This window comes from Peromyscus maniculatus, chromosome 13, assembly GCF_049852395.1.
Source record: "Peromyscus maniculatus bairdii isolate BWxNUB_F1_BW_parent chromosome 13, HU_Pman_BW_mat_3.1, whole genome shotgun sequence".
Taxonomy (NCBI): domain Eukaryota; kingdom Metazoa; phylum Chordata; class Mammalia; order Rodentia; family Cricetidae; genus Peromyscus; species Peromyscus maniculatus.
In genome coordinates, this window is record NC_134864.1 from 23,361,758 (window position 1) to 23,380,195 (window position 18,438).

At 45.3% G+C, this 18,438-nt stretch overlaps 1 protein-coding gene across 2 annotated transcripts in view; it reads right to left on the bottom strand.

Moving 5' to 3' along the window:
• The window catches only part of Ralbp1 (ralA binding protein 1), a 51,234-nt gene extending 36,182 nt beyond the window's left edge, over positions 1 to 15,052 (bottom strand). Inside the window, exon 1 of one of the 2 annotated variants that reach the window (XM_076549775.1) lies at positions 14,916 to 15,052. The gene's annotated coding sequence lies outside the window, so the exon portion shown is untranslated. Of the gene's footprint in view, positions 1 to 14,402; positions 14,541 to 14,915 lie in introns of those variants that run through there. The other variant, XM_006991846.4, reaches the window with a different exon arrangement.
• Positions 15,053 to 18,438: the final 3,386 nt, after the last annotated feature.

Genomic DNA, 18,438 nt, shown 5'->3' on the forward strand with positions numbered 1-18,438 from the left:
CCATATACGCGCATGCGCGGGCCTCGGGACATGTAGTCCTAGGAGCATAGCCAAATATGGAGTTGTTTACAGCTAGGCTACCAGGAAGTCGGCGCCATCTTAGAATGGCGGCTCCCTACATTGAAGTCTTGAATGATAGTCACTTTTACCCATCTCACCAGGCCCAATTTTTAAAATCAAACATTCTGAAACAATAAAATCCAAGGATGTACTGCTTTGATATTTACATGTTGAAAAATGATGGTAGGAAACCATTAAAGTCTTCATTTCGGCCGGGCAGTGGTGGCACACACCTTTAATCCCAGCACTCGGGAGGCAGAGGCAGGCAGATCTCTGTGAGTTCGAGGCCAGCCTGGGCTATAGAGTGAGTTCTAGGAAAGGCACAAAGCTACCCAGAGAAACCCTGTCTTGGGAAAAAAAAAAAAAAGTCTTCATTTCCAGTAATGAAATCATTAAATCTCTCGAAGAGCAGAAACTGGGCATATCCAATAAAAAACACTGCAGTTCATAACACACAGTAGTCCCAAATCTGAGCAGAGGTATTTTAAGGGGCATTCACTAACACTGCAGGGTGTGACAGCTGGCAAGATGAACACCTTCATTGTTCAGAACCCAGGCTACAGTGAAGTTTTACACCCAGTTGGCCCCTCTATGTTTACAGGTCTCACATTTGTGGATTCAGCCCACTGGGTGTAAAACACTGTGTTAGTAGACCGTGAGCAGATGTTTCTTGTCATTATTCCCCGAACAAAACATTATAATGGGGCTGGAGAAATGACTCAGCAGTTAGGAGTGTTTATTGCTCTTCCAGAAGGACCCGGGTTCCATTACCATCACCTGCATCAGGCAGCTCAAAAATGCCTGCAATGCCAGCTCCAGGGGACCTAATACCCTCTCCTGGGCTCTGAGGGCACTTGCACTCACATGTGCACAAACCTACAGACAGACATATTCATAAAGACATAAGTACAAGTAAAGTAAGTCTTTGAGAATATAACTGTTTACGTGCATTAGGTATTGTGAGTCAGATTTACAGCAGAGCTCCTTAAACTGGGCTGTGGAACTGGCTGTGGAGTTAGAAAACCTGCAGCAGGCAGAGGCTTCTGAACCTGAGACACCCCAACGTTCACTCAGAATCAGTGGGTAAGGACCCCAAGTGTTTCTGCTAGCGCTTGCTCATGTTGAATTGTGACTTCACTGTAGCCTGGGTCTGAACAACGAAGGTTGTTGGCTGAAGGCACCCATCACAGAGTATGGGAGGCCACTATTGATGAATGAGCTTAAGGCAAAAGTTGTGATCCAACTAAAACTGCAGCTTATAATTGGCAGATGGTAATGTTTCTTTCTTCCATTTTCTGCAGTGATGGCACCAGTGGTCTCCTGCTCATGTCCCTATAATGACCTCCTCGCAGGTTCCAGTAAGCACTCCCAATGAGAACCATTGGGTCACAATGGAGAGACATGGAAAACGAGGAGGGATAGTTGAAAAGAGGAAGAGGATCACTAGGAGAGATGGAGACTAGAGTGACCGGTACACATGGGGTCAAAACACATAATATATGGTATGGAAATGTCATAATGAGACCCACTGTGTATAATTAATATGTGCTAAGAAAACATTAATAAACTAATGCTAAAGCTTTAAATTAAAAATACAAATTACATTATTTCCATCTCACCCAGACCACCACCAATTTATACAGAAATTGGAAAATGATAAGTTAGGCTGGTAAACAAAGAGGCTTTCGCGTCTGGAAGATGTAGGTTCATTACATTTATTTATTTAACCTGTATATGTATATAAGTGTGTGCATGCCATGCTGTATGTATGTGTGATCATAAGCAATGGCAGCAAGCATTCATCCATTAAGCCATCTTGTCAGTCCATGGTCTGGATTCAAACCTCAGCCCCCGAGCACAGTAGTGGGTACAAGTGCCAGAACCTTTGTGCTCTTATCTATACACAAAGCAAGTATGCTAAACTCTCTGGAAATACAGATCCCACATCTGAAAGTGTGAAAAGGAAAGGGTTTCACTGTTCTTTCATTCCCTGATTTTTCTCTTAAATAAACAATTCTCAATCTACGGATCACAACCCCTTTGGGGTCGCATAAAAGATAGCCTGCATATCAGATAGTTACATCACAGTAGCAAAATTAGTTATAAAGTAGCAGCAAAATAATTTTATGGTTGGGGAATCACCACAACATGAGGAACTGTATTAAAGGGTCGAAGCATTAGAAAGGTTGAGAACCACTGTCTTACATTGTTTTTTAAAGACAAGGTGGGGGTGGGGGGAGAAGGCAAGGTCTCATGTAGCACAGGCTGGCCTTGAACTTGCTATGTGACTGAGGTTTGTCTTGAACTCCTGGATGCTCCTGCCTCACAATGTATGCCCCCATGTCCAGCTGTGTTAGTTTGAAAGAAAACAGCCCTATAGGCTCACAGGGAGCAACACGATTAGGAGGTGTGGCCTTTGCTGGAGTGGGTGTGGCTTTGTTGGAGGAAGTGTGTCACTGGGGATGGGCTTTGAGGTTTCGGGAACTCAGGCCAGGATCAGTAGCTCCAAGTCTCTTCCTGCTGCCTGTATGCCAAATGTAGAATTCTTAGCTACCTCTCCAGCACCATGTCTGCCTGCAACCGCCATGTTTCTCCCATCATGATAATGGACTAAACCTCTGAAACTGTAAGCCAGCCCTAATTAAACGTTTTTCTTTATAAAGCTGCCGTGGTCATGGTGTCCCTTCACAGCAATAGAAACCTAAGACACCAGCTATTTTTTTTTAAGATGGTTCTCACTACATAGTGAAGACTAACCTCAAACTCAAGATCCTTTTGCCTCAGACTCCTAAGTGCTGAGATTACAGTCATGTGTCAGCTAAAATTAATTTTATGTGTATATTCATGTGTGTGTGTACACACATATATACACAGAGGCTACAGGTCAACTTCAGGTGTCATCCTCAGGTGCTGTCTGCCTTTTTTTTTTTTTTAAAGTAATGTCTCTCCCTGGGGCCTGGAGCTCAGCAATTAGGCCAGGCTGGCTAGCCAGTGAACTCCAGGGATCCTGTCTCTGCTCCCCAGCAGTGGGATCACACGTACACACTACCACACCCAACTTTTTTATGCGTTCTGGAGACTGAACTCAAGTCTTCACACTCAGACAGCAAGCACCTGACTGACTGAGCTGTCTCCCCAATCTGGAAAATTAACTTCAATGAAACAGAAAAATGAGTAAAGGATAGTATTCTAGTTAGCCTTGTCAGCTTGACACAGCCAGAGTCACCTCAACTGAGGACATACCGAGGTCCGATTGTCCAGTGGGCAGGTTGTAGGGGATTGTTTTAAATATTAACTGATGGAGGGCCTGGCAGCCCACTGTAGACAGCACTATCCCTAGGCTGGTGGTAGTCCTGGGCTGTATGAGAAAGCTCACTAAGAGCAGGGCATGGTGGCTCACACCTTTAATCCCAGCACTTGGGAGGCAGAGCCAGGTGGATCTCTTTGAGTTCCAGCCTAGGCTACAGAGTGAGTTCCAGGACAGCCAATGGTATGCAGAAAGACCCTGTGTGGGGCGGGGGGTGGGGGGTGGGAGGAAGGGAGGGAGGGAAGAAAGAAAGCTTGCTAAATATAAGCTGGTGAGCAGCATGCTTTTGGGAACTAATCAAAAACTTACAACAACCCAGACAGGGCTTACTTAGGAGAAGGAGCTGAGCCTTGGTAAGAACTTTGAGTTCCTGAATACTGAAGAGTTCACTAGGCCCAGATGGCTTAAAAAAACAAACAAACAAAACAACATTCACAGGAATGATCTATATGAAAGCCAAGTTACTGGACTATATAAAAACTTTCAGTCAGACATCTCATGCAAATTCACATGCTAAAAAGGAACCACGTGGAACACACCTAACAGAAAGAAGCTGGTATACTAGAACATTTGCAACCCCAGCACTCCACAGGCTGATGCAGGAGGATGGAGTTTGAATATGATCTGTCTATACAGACTATACAGAAAGACTGTGTCACTTAAAGAAAACGAGTTAGAAACAAAAGCCTAATGGAAAACATTAGGACTCTGCCTCACCAAATAACAGCAATAAAACGACAGAAATTGTTTTTTTTTAATTGATGAAATAGAAATTCTGAAGTTCAAGGCGCTGGAGGTGGAGAGAAGGCTCAGCAGGTAAGCGAACCTGCTGCTCCTGCAGAGGACTCAGGCTCAATTCCCAGCACCCACGTGGATTCAACACTTTAATCTATGTAATTCTGAAGTTGAAAAGGATAGGAATACAAAAAGTCCATTAGACCCCACAACTGATCTGGGCACAGACTAAGGAACCAGGAAATGTGTAGATCAACTGAGACAGCTAGGGCAGGCTCCTGATCAGAAAGAAAAAAGAATGAAAATATAACAGCCCAGCCAGGCAGTGCTGGCTCACACCTTTAATCCCAGCACTCAGGAGGCAGAGGCAGGCAGAGCTCTGTGAGCTCGAGGCCAGCCTGGTCTACAGAGGGAGTTCCAGGATAGTCCAGATTGTTTCACAGAGAAATCTCAAAAAAAAAAACAAAAAAACAGAGCCCAAGTGATTCATGAAAGATCATGAATTTTTGCCAAAACACAAGTTACAGACATCCTAAAAGAAGAGAGGAACAGAAAGAATATTTAAGAAACAATGGCTCACACTTCCCAACTTAATGAACACATTCAGCTCCAAACAGGATAAACCTGCATAGATCCACATCAAGACACAGCCTCAGTAGTTAAAGGACAGGCACAGTCTTCGAGTCAATGACAGGAATTCCTCAAACAATGACAGCTGACCACATCAGATCCCATGGAGACCAGAATGCAGAGTAACATAAAGAACTGAATTCATGTAATAAGTGGATAACAGGTAACTCGGCCCTGAAGACCTAAGATCTGGACGCACCACGCTCTCTTGTTTCCTGGACCTGGACGCTAGAGGTAGACCAAGGGGAGTTCTCCAGAGAACACCTCCGACTGTGCTGTGTCTTTTCCAGAACCCGCCACCTACCTATCCCTTCGTTTGTAAGTTACCCACTAAATAAATCTTCCTTTTAACTACATGGAGTGCCCTTAATAATTTCACCAATAAGTAACAGACAAAACATTGAGAATGTAGAAACTTAAAACTTACATAGAAATCAAGGCACGCATGCAGTCATCAAACTAAGAATACCACTGAACACCCAGAGCTGACATCATACTTAACGATGAAAGACTCAAGCTCTCCTCCCAAGATCACAAACAAGACCAGGAGGTTTGCTCTTGCAACGCCATTCAACTCTGCACTAGAAATTTTTGCCTGGAATTAGGAAAGAAAAAGACTGAATAAATAAGAATTATAAATAAAGGAAGTAGCAAAATCCCCTCTATTTGCAGAAGGGCAGGACCTGACATAAAACTCCAATGAATGCAGCGATGAAGTTCAAAACCTTAGGAAGACAGAAACAAGTTGTATATTCATGTACATTAGTAAAGTATAGACATTTAACAATGAACATCACAAAAAATGAAAAGGAACAATTTCATTTGCAATAACATACAAAAGAGTAAATAGGAATAAATTTAATCAAGGAAGTAAAAGGCTTATACAATGCTAACTATAAAGCATTGCTGGAAGAAATTATACACAGTTTATGAAAAGAAGTCTCTGTTAATAAACACAGATTTTTTTTTTTAAACTCTATGTGGGTTTATCCAGAAAGAACTTCATTGTAAATGTCATGGCCTTTTTTTAGCAGATATCTCACTTTCATATGAATTTGCAAGGGGCCCATGATAGCAACAACAACCAAAAATTGGAGAGAAAAAAAAGGAACAAAGTTGAAGAACTCTTTATTTCCTGGTTTTTAAAATGTACTATAAAGCTGGAATAATCAAAATAGTATGTGGACTAGAAGACAGCTCAGCACTTAAGAACACCGACTGTTCTTCAGAGAACCCAGGCTCAGGTCCCAGTACCCAACGGCAGCTCAATAACCATCGTATCTATAACTCCAGTTCCAGAGGACCCAACGCCCTCTCTGGCCTCCAAGGGCACCAAGCACATATATGGTGCACAAACACACGAGCAGGCAAAGCACCCACACATAAAACAAAAACATCTGAGTCTTTAAAAAAAGTACAGGTTACCATGGAAGGGTACACAGGCTGACTGATGACTCAAGCTGACAGTCTAGGCATAAACCCATGCATCTGTGGTCAAACGGTTTCAGTAAGATGGCATAACTATCCAATCAGAACAAAAAAGGGAACAAGGCCAATTGAATTACTATGTGCCATAAAGAGACCCCTATCTCACACTGTAAATTATAAGACTCCAACTCAGATACAGGAACTAAAACAATACAATTATAAGAATAAATATTCAAAGGTATTACATCAAAAGTTTAACAAATAGCCGGGCGTTGGTGGCGCACGCCTTTAATCCCAGCACTCGGGAGGCAGAGCCAGGCGGATCTCTGTGAGTTCGAGGCCAGCCTGGGCTACCAAGTGAGCTCCAGGAAAGGCGCAAAACTACACAGAGAAACCCTGTCTCAAAAAAAAACAAAAAAAAAAAAAAAAAAAAGTTTAACAAATAACAACACAGGTAACTTATAAACCAAAATATTTGTGACTCAGAGGACTCAAGAAAGTGAAGACAATGAGAGAATGTTTGTAAATCTTATAATTTATAAGGGTCTTGTATCCAAAATATACAAAGAACTCTTACCATTCAACAAGAGACAGACAACCCATCAGACAGGAGATTTGAACAGCTGTTTCTCCAAAGATAAACAAATGACCAACAAACACATGAAGAAAAGATATTCAAAAGCATTAGCCATGGGGAAAATGTAACTCAAGTCCACAAGGGAAAGATAGGAAACAGCAAGTGTTGGCCATGATGACAGACACTGGAGGCCTGGGCTGTAAACAATGGTGCGGCCCCTGGAGGAACTGGTTTGCGGTTTCCTAAGACCCTAGCGTAAGTTACCATGCGATCTGGCTCCTGACCGTACTTCTTCTATCAAATCTATTTTTCCCAATTCTCCAGACACCAGCTGGATGCTCTGTAATTCAATCTAATTCTGACAGTATCATCAAGAGTTAGTGTCAGACTCCATAATTCTAAATGCTCAGTCCCACAGACAGCGTTCACTTGGGATGTCAATCACAAGCCCTATATATACACCTCCTGTATATCTGACTAGGCAGCTATACAACCAATCGTGTTCTCACAACTTCCATCTCAGGTGCACTTATGTTATGCTAGAGGTCAGAGAACAAGTTCATCCTCTCCTTCTACCCTGTGGGCTTCAGAAATCAAAGTCAGGTTATAGTCCTGGCCAGAGGCACCCTTACCCGATGACCAATCTCACCAGTCCAGGTTTAGTATTTTGTAAGAATATTTTCATACTTTTTATACATCTTGAAAAAATACTTCACTCACATTTACCAATTTGTGGTAGTAGATGTCATAAATTAACAGCCAAATGAAGTCCCTACAAGGTTGAGAAAGGAAGGCCCCAAGTGCAGAGGCCTCTGCCCTATGCACAACTCCCCTAGCACAAGGACATATTCAGCAACCCAGAATCCCTCCGAACCCCACTGTTGAGGGTTTTGTTTGTTTGTTTGTTTGTTTTAAGATTTTAATTATGTGTATCTCTGGGGGAAAGGGGTTTGTGCACATGAGTGCAGTACCCAATGATCCCAGAAGAGGGCATCAGATCCTCAGAGCTGTTTGATATGATGAGCACTGGGAATTGAACTAGGGTCTTTTACAGGTGCAGCATGTGTTCTTAATTGCTGAGCACTCTCTCTCCAGCTGTTGAAGGGCTTTTATGGAGGTCTCGTTTCAAGGTATGATCATCAGCCTTTGGTCACCAAACACAATTTTTTGCAGCTTTCCCCTCTCACCCTACTCCCAACTAGGACAAAAAATTCCAACAGTAAATCATGTATGTAGCTGGTTCATCTGGCAAACAGCTCCCAGCCTGAAGTTATGCCTGCTCCCTACCCCCTTTCTGAGCAAATCATTGCTTCATTCACAGAAACTTAGCATGACTGAAAGAGTTAAACATGTGTAAAGGTAAGACCCCTCCCCCAGTGGGTTTCTGGAACAAAAACAGTTCCAAAGCCTCCATCTACTGTATTTTACTATGCACACCTACAAGTTTATTGAGATTAGTAACAGTAAGTAAGAATAAAAGGCAACAAGTATGACAAGACACTGTATCAGTAGAGCCAATAACCCAGAGGGCTACTGTGGCAGTTTGGGTGAGAAATGTCCCCACAGGCCCATGCATTTGAACACTTGCCCCAGTTGGTGTCACTGGGCTGGGCTTTCAGAGTTTACGGCCTGACCCCCGCTTCAGTTCACTCTCTTTGCTCCTTGTATGTGGCTGGAAATGTGATTTCTCAGCTTCCTGCTCCGACCATCATACATGTCACTTGCGGCCACACCTCTCTGCCATGATGAACTCTTACCCCTCTGGAACTGTAAGTCAGAAACTGTCCCAGAAGTTGCTTTTGGTCATGGTATTTTTATCACAGCAATGAAAGGTAACTAACATAACCACAAATGAGTAACTGGCAGGTAGCATATTCAGCTGACACACTGAACAGAGGGAAATATCCCAATGGACAGACCTATGATGAAAATCTGAGCTTCTGGTACTGGGATGCTCAAGCCGTCTATCTGGGGCTTTATTCAGAAATGTTTCAAAGTGTTGACACCGGCTACAATACCCATGACCCTTGTACGAGGGTGAAGGCAGTAATGGACGATCACCCGAGTACATTGACATTAAATTCCCGAAACGGGCAATCAACAGGCACAGAAGTAGGTGAATGAGCAAACAGAACAGTGAGTGACTGCAGACAGGTGGCAGGCTTTGGAGGAAGGAGGGGGCAGTAATGACGTTCTAAAACGTAATCGTGTTATCATGGTCACACTAAAAAACACTGGACCGTAACTTTTTAAAGGCTAAATCTGAGTTGGGAAGATGGCTTGTTCCCGAAGCTCCTGGCTGTGAAAGGCTGAGACTCTGAGTTCAGTCCCCCAGAACCACTAAGGCTGGGTGCGGCACAAGCTCTAAGCACCCTGCTGGGGAGTCAGGAGGACCTCTGCAGCCATCCAGCTGCCTCAGCGAACCCCAGGTTCACAGAGTCCCTGCCTCAAAACATAAGGTGAAGAGCCACTGAGGGAGACATCCAAACTCAACCTCCGGCCTCCATAGGCATGTGCACACATACACACACAGGAAGGTTATTTTATTACACAGGAATTATGTTTCAGAAAAGGCATTATTTTCTAAAGTAGGTTCCAGTCTTCAGCATGTTGAAAATCCCTGCCTTGACCTTCACCACCTCCTGCTGCCCACTCCAGTCAGTGCTGGGGCCGTGCCAATCTGCTTTCTCTACTCTCTGACCTCTTGACTCAATGAAGTTTCTTCTTCAATTATCCTACCAAACTGCCACAAATTTAACCCAATACACTAAGAATCTTTATCAAATTCAATGACTTTCTATTTATCAAACTCAAAAGATTCTGATAATGCTTATTCTGACCAACTACTCAGCGCATTATTTTTTTAATTATGTACCCAGGTATGGTAGCACACACCTCTAATCCCAGCACTCAGGAGGCAGAGGCAGGGGATTCTCTTTGAGTTCAAGACCAGCTTGGTCTACACAGTGAGTTCTGGAATAGCCAAGACCACACGGAAAGACCCTGTCTCAAAATAAGAAAAAAAGGTGTCGGTTAGTTTGGATGCCCCTGGAGGCCAGAGGTGTTGGTTCCCTCTGGAGCTGCAGTCACAGGCAGTTAGGAACCACTCAATAAGGCTGCTGGGACCCGACCTCAGGGCCTCTGGACAGCAGCGAGAGTTCTCCACTGCTGAGCTGTCTCTCTAGCCCCTGCTCAGAGAATTTCAAGTAGAGCATTCATCTTTTTGTTGGTGCTGATGTTTCATTTTGTATTTTGAGAGAGGTCTTGCTATCTGGTCTCAAACTTCCTGCAGAGTCTCCCTGGTGCTGGGATTATGGGTACTGACCCCACACCTGACAGGGCTTTCCTCTTATTTTCTTTTCTGGAGTTAGATGTGAAGATAGTAGCCTTCACAACGCTCTCAGCTGGACACAGTGATTCACACCGTTAAGACCAGCATTGAGACAGCTGAGGCAGAAGGAATACTCCTTCTGAGGTCAAGGCCAGCCTGGACTACAGAATGAAACCCTAGCTCAAAAAAAAAAAAAAAAATTAAAAAAAAAAAAAAAGAGGACCCTCTTTTGGCTTCTATGACATTTCATTATGGATACCTCGACATCACCAAACTTTCTTTGTTTTTGGCTTTTCAAAACAGGGTTTCTCTGTAGACCAGGCTGGCCTTGAACTCACAGAGATCTGCCTGCCTCTGCCTCCCAAACACTGGGATTAAAGGTGTGGGCCACCACCACCTGGCCAATCAAACATTTTTGAATGTCACTTTCCAACACATCCTCCTCTGTCTGGACTTAAATGGTCTCTGGGGTCTATCTTTAGAACTGATTGCTTTCAGCAAACTTCCCGTGGGTGGTCTCTGAACAAAGCTTCAGCTACCACTTACAGTATACTGGGAGGAGACTGATGGGAAGGCTCACACCTAAAAAGACGATACCGTGTGCTGACACACACACACACACACACACACACACACACACACACACACACACACACACACACACACGGAAAAACTCTGAAGCAGATGATTCTCCCTGGAGGTTCACAAATAACACCCACTCAATAAGCCAGAAGCCAACATTCAGTTCCTCCTCACACTTACTCCCCTTCCTGAATTCTCTGTCTCGGATATCTTATCATTGTTTCTCAAGGACCCAGGATGAAATCAAAGTCATTGTATCCAATTATTTCACCCTTAATTTCCAATACCAATCTTTGCTAAATCCTATTCAGTGTATCCTCCTAACTTTTTCTGCTTCCGGTAATCTGAGACTGCGTTAGTTTCAGACCCTATTTCTCACCTCAATTATTGACAATAACAAAGACTTTCTTTTATTTTTATTTTTTTTTTATTTTATTTTACAATACCATTCAGTTCTACATATCAGCCACGGGTTCCCCTATTCTCCCCCTCCCACACCCTCTCCTTACCCCCAGCCTACCCCCCATTCCCACCTCCTTCAGGGCAAATCCTCCCCCGAGGTCAGCCTGGTAGACTCAGTCCAGGCAGGTCCAGTCCCTTCCTCCCAGTCTGAGCCAAGTGTCCCTGCATAAGCTCCAGGTTTCAAACAGCCAACTCATGCAATGAGCACAGGACTTGGTCCCACTGCCTAGTTGCCTCCCAAACTGATCAAGCCAATCAACTGTCTCACCTATTCAGAGGGCCTGATCCAGCTGGGGGCCCCTCAGCCTAACAAAGACTTTCTAAAGCCTTCCTGTACTCAATTTTATATAGCTTCCATACTCTGAAATCTACACTCTACAATTCTAGAGTGATCTTTCTAAAATGAAAACAGTATGTTTAAACCCACACATTGTATTATTATCTATAGTGAGGGCATACAGTTTTTGAAGGTTCATCAGTACAGCCTCATCTTCTGCTCCCTCATCCACAACCGACACTACAGCTACAGAACCAACTCACTTGTCTGGAATGTTTCAAAAAAGTGCTCATGCTTCCTACTTGTCTCTTTCCAACCCCTTCAGCCTTAAGTTTCTTTTCTAATTAATTTTGCTGGATCCCTAAGGACATAACATTCATAACAGGATTAAACACTGGTTGGACTGGCATTAAGTTGGCCAGTCTGCCTGTCTCTCCCACCCCCATCCCCTTCCCTTCTCGGTTCTGTTTCAATGACTCCTATTTGCTTGCACTATCTCCCCAGTTCCATGTCTCACCACCACCAGACCCAGCTACCCAGCTATACTTGAAGTAGGTAGGTAGGGGTGTGTGTGTGTATGTGTGTGTGTGTGTGTGTGTGTGTCCTCGTAGATGCTACCATGTAGTTAGTTTTATGTGGTTTTGCATACACTATCCCCCATCTAACTGCTCATCAGTTCTATGGCTGTCCAGTTGCTTTTACAATGTTAGACATCTTCCCCTAGGCATCCTCATCCCATGTTTTCATCATTGTTTACACACGGCTCTTTTCTAACTGCTGCCCTCTTCCATAGCTTCTCCCTTAAGAAATGAAGAATCACCTCTTGTATACATTCACAGAACCCCCATATTGTCTACAAAGCCATCGTAGAAACATGTTGTAGTTTGTGGCCTGACTGCTGTAACACAGTGCTTGAGTGCTTTCCTAATGTGTCCAAGACCCTGGGTTCACTCCCTAACAGGTATAAGTATTATGTATGTGTATAAAACAATGTATTTTATACATACTTATGTATTACTTGTTGACAATTCAAGAGATACACTTGACCACCTGAAAGCAGGTGGTCTTATCCATTTTCAAGTTCTCTTCATTTGGCAGAGAACCTAAACACAGTAATTTTTGTATTCTAAATAATCTGCATTTTCCCCCATGTTCTGTCTTACATATACTCGCATATATTCTATCAGGGGTTTTCTTTTTGGAAGAAAAGAATAGCTAGACATGGTGGCACATGCCTTTAATCCCAGCACTTAGAAGCCAGAAGCAGGAAGATCTCTGTGAGTTCTAGGACATCCTGGTCTTAGGAAGAATCTGGGACAACCAGAGTTACACAGTGAGATCCTGAACCTCTCCCCAGTAAAGAAAAAAACAACAGAACACACTTTGGGACAATGTTCTGAACTAATCTCTTCTTGCCAAGCAATGGACTGTGCAAATTAACTGCACAAAATAAAGTTAACATTTGCTTTAAATTTTTATTATTTTTAGTCCTGGGGGAGGTGTGCAATTACCTGTGGAGACCAGAGTTGTTGGATTTCCCTGGGAACTGGACTTATAGGCGGTTGGGAATAGCCTGATGTGGGTACTGGGAACCGAACCCTGGTCCCAATGCACACTTTTTAAAATACTACTTCTAAATTATGAAAAAAATGGTCTCTGTAAATTTTACTATGAGAACCCACCTTTTGTAAAGACATCAAATTCAGTTACCTTACCTTGTGTCTAGATACTTTGTTTAAAAAATTATTTAATAGTGGCTACTATTAAACCAATCTATCTCTCTTGGATCTCTGAGACACTGAAAAGTGAGAATCACTGTACTGACTCCCAATCCCTATTAAAGTCAACACCGCTGACGGCAATTACTCATTTCGGGAAAGATATGCAGGATCTTGACATCAACAAGGTAATTCCTACTAGAGAAAGTGATGTGACCTTTTTCATTCACGGTCTTGTTTCTTCCTTTACACGTGCTGGCAACCTGAACACCAAGCCAAATGTGGGCCTATTCCTTATCATGACTTCAATATTTTGGGAATAACTTCCAAGTATGATGGAAGGCTACCTGAAGCACCACAGCGTCAGCCCACACCCATTCCATGAAAACCACTGAAACTGAGCTGTGCAGCAGCTCAATGCCCACATGGTAGCCCTTCTGTCACGAGCACAGACCTCCCACGGAAACGTCAGTGATCTTCAAGAACCATACTCAACCTTAGGGTATGCATGCTGCCCTCTCCGGAAGAACGCTCGAAATACTCTCCAAACTTGAACCAGCACTAATTCAGAAGACTGGGAAGTGGAAAATTTTGCCAAACCTGTTTCCCAACGACATATTTAAAAGACGAAAAAGAAAGCTGGCCTCGATCAAGAACACCGTGGCCCCAAAACACTTGAAACTGCGTTGAGCGTGGAGTTCTGAACTCCAGATCTGGCCGTCCATGGCCACTGAAACTGAAGCAAGAACCTCTGCAACCAGGAGCGCCCCCTGCTCCAACACCAGCCCCGGGCAACAGCAGGAGCTGCTCCCCGACTCCACCCCGCAAGCACGGGGACAGGTGGGCATGCCAGGTGCGACTCCCACACCGGAAGGCTGAGGAAGGCCGGTCCCCCCCCCCCTCCTCCGGCGCAGCTCCGGCCAGGTGTGGCCCGCAGAGATGCCCCGCGGCCTGGAAGCTCCGAGAAACCGCCGGGTTCCCAGCTCGCCCCTGGCTCCAAGAGCAGCAACAGGACACACCCGGGAGCACCCGGGGAGGCCTGTCGGGCAGGCGGCGTGACCCACCCCCCAAAGAGCAAGCTGGCGGGGGTCGGGGGGAAGGGTGAAGCCTGCCCGGAGAACCTAAGCAGCGGCAGCCACGCCCCCCACCCCCAACTCCAATTCCGAGCCCAGGATCCCAAGCCCAGCATGCTGCCTGACAGGCGCGGGCGCGAGGCCCGCAAGCGACGGCTCGCACGCCGGGGCACCGCGCCGTAGCGCGGCGACCCCCGCAAGCGACCGCTCCCCGCCACTGACCAGTGCCTGCCGCCCAGCGACCGTCGGCTCCGCTGCAGCCGCCGCCTCCTCCTCCTCGCACTCACGCAGCCGCCGCGACCGCCGCCTCCTGCGCTGCCCCCCTGGCCGGCCGCGGGAGCCCCATTCCCACCCCGCCCAGCCTCCGCCTGTTTACAATGATTGGGACAGAACAGGACGGGCCGGCCCAGCGCGCACGCGCACTCCCTCCTCCCGCCGCCGCCGCCGGCTTCCCGGCTTCCGCAGATTCCTGACTCTGACGGCTAAGACCGTCCTGGGCTTAACGCCCCGTGCCCTCGCGCGGGGCACGCCGGGAGTGGTAGTTCTAGGAACCCCGACACCCCCGCTGCCTGAGGCCCGTGCCTCGGACCTAAACTACAACCCCCAGGAAGCACCACGCCTCCCGGGGCTGGAACTCGCTGGGGAGACAGGGAACCCGCGAGAGGACGTGCCAAACGCTAAGGCTCCGCAGGCGCCTGCGCATTGTCCTGGGGAGCGAGTGGAACCTGTGCCTACCGGAGCGAGTCCCAGCGAAAACAGAGTTTGGAAGCCCTGCAATGATCTGCAGGAAAGGAAGCGCTTTCCTCCTCAAGCTCTTGCCTGGTGTCCTCAGCTACCTAAAATGACACTTTTTCTTTTCTCCGCGTCTGCGTACTTTGGTGGTTCCAACCAGTTCAACCAGCCTGGGCTGCCGGCCCACCCCGCCTCTGGGCGGAGCACCTTGCTGGCCTTCTCTGGGTGGGGAAATCTTCGTTTGGAGAATTCCGACCGAGGGATTGGAGAAAGGAAGCCTGTGGGGCCTGTGCGGGGCAGTCCGCAGGATCCCCGAAGTCTGTGTTGGTTGGCGGCGGCGGCGGCACCGCTGTCTCCCACCCTCAGCACTTAGTAATCAAGGCCCGAGTGAAAGCCGTACAGCATCTTGTTCGGCTCGCAAATAGAATCAGCCGAGTGTCCTCCAGAAGACCCTCACGAAGGCTGGAAAGAGTATTCGCTGGTGCTTACCGAACCGTGAAAAGCAGCAGTCTTTTGACGTCTTCTGGTTTTATGATATTGGCAGAAAAAAGGGAAATAGGATTCCTAGTGGATGATTCTTCACGATCCCTTCCGTTCCCAAGAGCCACATTCTAGAACTAGTTGATCCCTGTGCTCCTTCGTGTACAGTGCTCCCAAGCCATCTTTTCTCTATCCCTTGTACAAAACAGTACCCCTCAGCGGAATACTAAGGTTCCGGAGGAACCTTCCAAGAGCCCCTGTAGCAGTGAAATACCCTCCCTGAAGATATGGCCTTGTGAAAGTACACTAATTAAAATATTCCTTCCCGCCGGCAGTGCTGATTGGGCCAGGGGATAGGCACTGACCTGGGGCAGGGCTTTGCAGAGCCCTTTCTTGAAGGTGATATATGAATGCAGAGGTGTAGGGCGAGGAAGAGGCGTTTTTTTACTGAGTAATTACTGGTGGTCATAGTTACTGTAAGATCACGTGGCCTGTCATCATTCACCGTGGAAGTGAATGAGGCCGAAAGCCTAAGAGGTGAAGGACACAGGAAAGCAAGAGCTGTCCGTGAAGACTGACGCCCTTCCAAGCCGTAGTTTGTGCAGATCCTTAAGTGCTGTATTTATGTGAGCCAACGTGGGTGAGCCAATGCATGAATAATGTATACACACCGTTTATGTGTGCTAATGGAGGTACAAATATAGAACATTTATTGGCTGTATCTCGGCATTTTTTCCCTCCCACTTAAGTGGCCCCACATAACCATTTCCTCTGGTAACTGTTTTAGAAATAGGCATCATGACCAACCAGAACCAACGAACCCACAAAGACAGACTGAGGCTTCAACTAAACTGAAGCTTTCTCTCTTTTCTGGTACGATGAAGTAAGTATTTGAGGTCTGCAAATGTAGGAACCATTTTGACTCCTCCCAGGGAAAAACTAAACAGATGAGAATTCAGGGCGAGAACGCAGTTTAATGTCAAACAAAAAAATACAGTGTGTTCTAGGACATCCGTTAGGTGGGTTTGTTTGCAGTCCGTTATAAAAAGATTGGTTTTGTTACTTTTTCAGTGCTGGGGGGGAAGCCAGGGCCTTACACTCCCTAGGCAAACATCACGCCTCTGAGGTCCAGCGCAGAGACTAGGGTTTTCTAGTGCAAACATTCGTCAGCTATGATGCAGACCTTTTGCCTGTGCAACATCCACCTGAACTGACTGGCATCACAACCGAGGGACTGAGGATGAAGGGAGTAAAGGTGAACACTAAGCTCATAGTGCGTGCCGCTCTACACCAGCGCTTCTCACCCTTCCTAGTGCTGCGACCCTTTAATACAGTTCCTCATGCTGTGGGGACCCCCAACCCTAAAATTACTTCTGTTGCTGCTTCCTAACTGTAATTTTGCTACCGTTATGAATCTAATGTAAAGATCTGTGTTTTCCGATGGCCTTAGGCGACCCCTGCTCTACGAGGGAAAAGTAGTTAGTCCTGATCTAGAAGTCTCATAACCTCCATCAGCATCCGTGATCTGTGGCTAGTGCAGGTCACTTTAAGATCAAACTTCATCTCCCTCCCAGTTATTGACACTTTACCTACCAATTGATTTAGTCACATGAAATATGTAGGAAGCTTACCTTCTCTCTTCCAGCCCCTCCACCTCTTCATACTCACGGCATGTACATGCAAACAAATGTTTTATCTCCCCTAATACACTTATTTTAATACTTTGGATCAAACACTATTCATTATTTACAGGACCAAGGCTATGAATGTGTGTGTGTGTGTGTGTGTGTGTGTTAGGAAAGAAGGTTGACAGACCGCCCTGCCCATCTGTCAGACTCCACTACTAAAGGGGGGTGGGGAGCACTGCTGGGAAATTTATTTTTCTGATACTTTGTTTTGTTCCTTAGCTTTGCCCTTTGTATTTTCCCATCTCCCCTTTTACTATATTTTAGTAATATTTTGACTTTATTTTAATTTTCTAGTCTCTTACATTTGCCTGACTTTGTTTATTCCTTTTTTGCTTTGTTGCACAACCAGATTTCTTTTTACCTCCTGCTCTTCTTTGTCCTTTATCACATTTTCCTCCATTCTTTGTAGTTCTTTCATTTAATCGTGTTTTTCTTTTATACTTTACCTACCACATTCTTTACACCAATTACTATTATTAATTTATCCTATATAATATTTGACTTCATAGCTTCTCTATATTATTGTTGCCATTGGCTGTGTCATTGTGGTATGGCAATTAGCACTAATCAGAGTATATTACTATATCTGTGTGTTGGTTTTGAAGTCGGTACAGTGATTTCTTTTTTTGTTTGTTTGTTTGGGGTTTTTTGTGTTTTTTGTTTTGTTTTGTTTTTTGTTTTCTTTTGTTTTTTGAGACAGGGTTTCTCTGTGTTTTGGTGCCTCTCCTGGATCTCGCTCTGTAGACCAGGCTGGCCTCGAACTCACAGAGATCCGCCTGGCTCTCCCTCCTGACTGTTGGGATTAAAAGCATGCGCCACCTCCACCCGGCTGGTACAGTGATGTCTACTCGCTGCTCTGTTATGGGAATCATGCTGTCAGGAGAAAGCTATGCACTGAGATCTCCAAACAAAACTGAGAGACAGTCACACCAAAAGATATGCAAATCACTGCACAGAAACACACACAAAATCAAGACAATATGGCTCCTCCAAAGAGCACGATTCTTCAAGTACTAACTCCAAAGAAACTAAAATGATTGAAATGCTAGACAAAGAATTCAAAAATCTACTTGGAAAAATTACCAATGCCTCAAAGAGGATCAAGTCAGTAAATGAACAAAGTAAGAAAATCAATGCAGGATCTGGAGAAGAAACTTGGCTGTTTTGATGAGAAAATCAATGACAGATGAAACTTAACATGGAAACTAAACTTTTTAAGGAAAAAAGTGAACAGATGTATTGAGAATGAAAATCTCAGTAAATCTGGGGCTGGAGAAAGAGCTCAGAAGTGAAGAGCACTTGCTGCTTTCAGAGGAGGAGGTGAGCTTGGGTTCAGTCCCAGCACCCACAACAAGCAG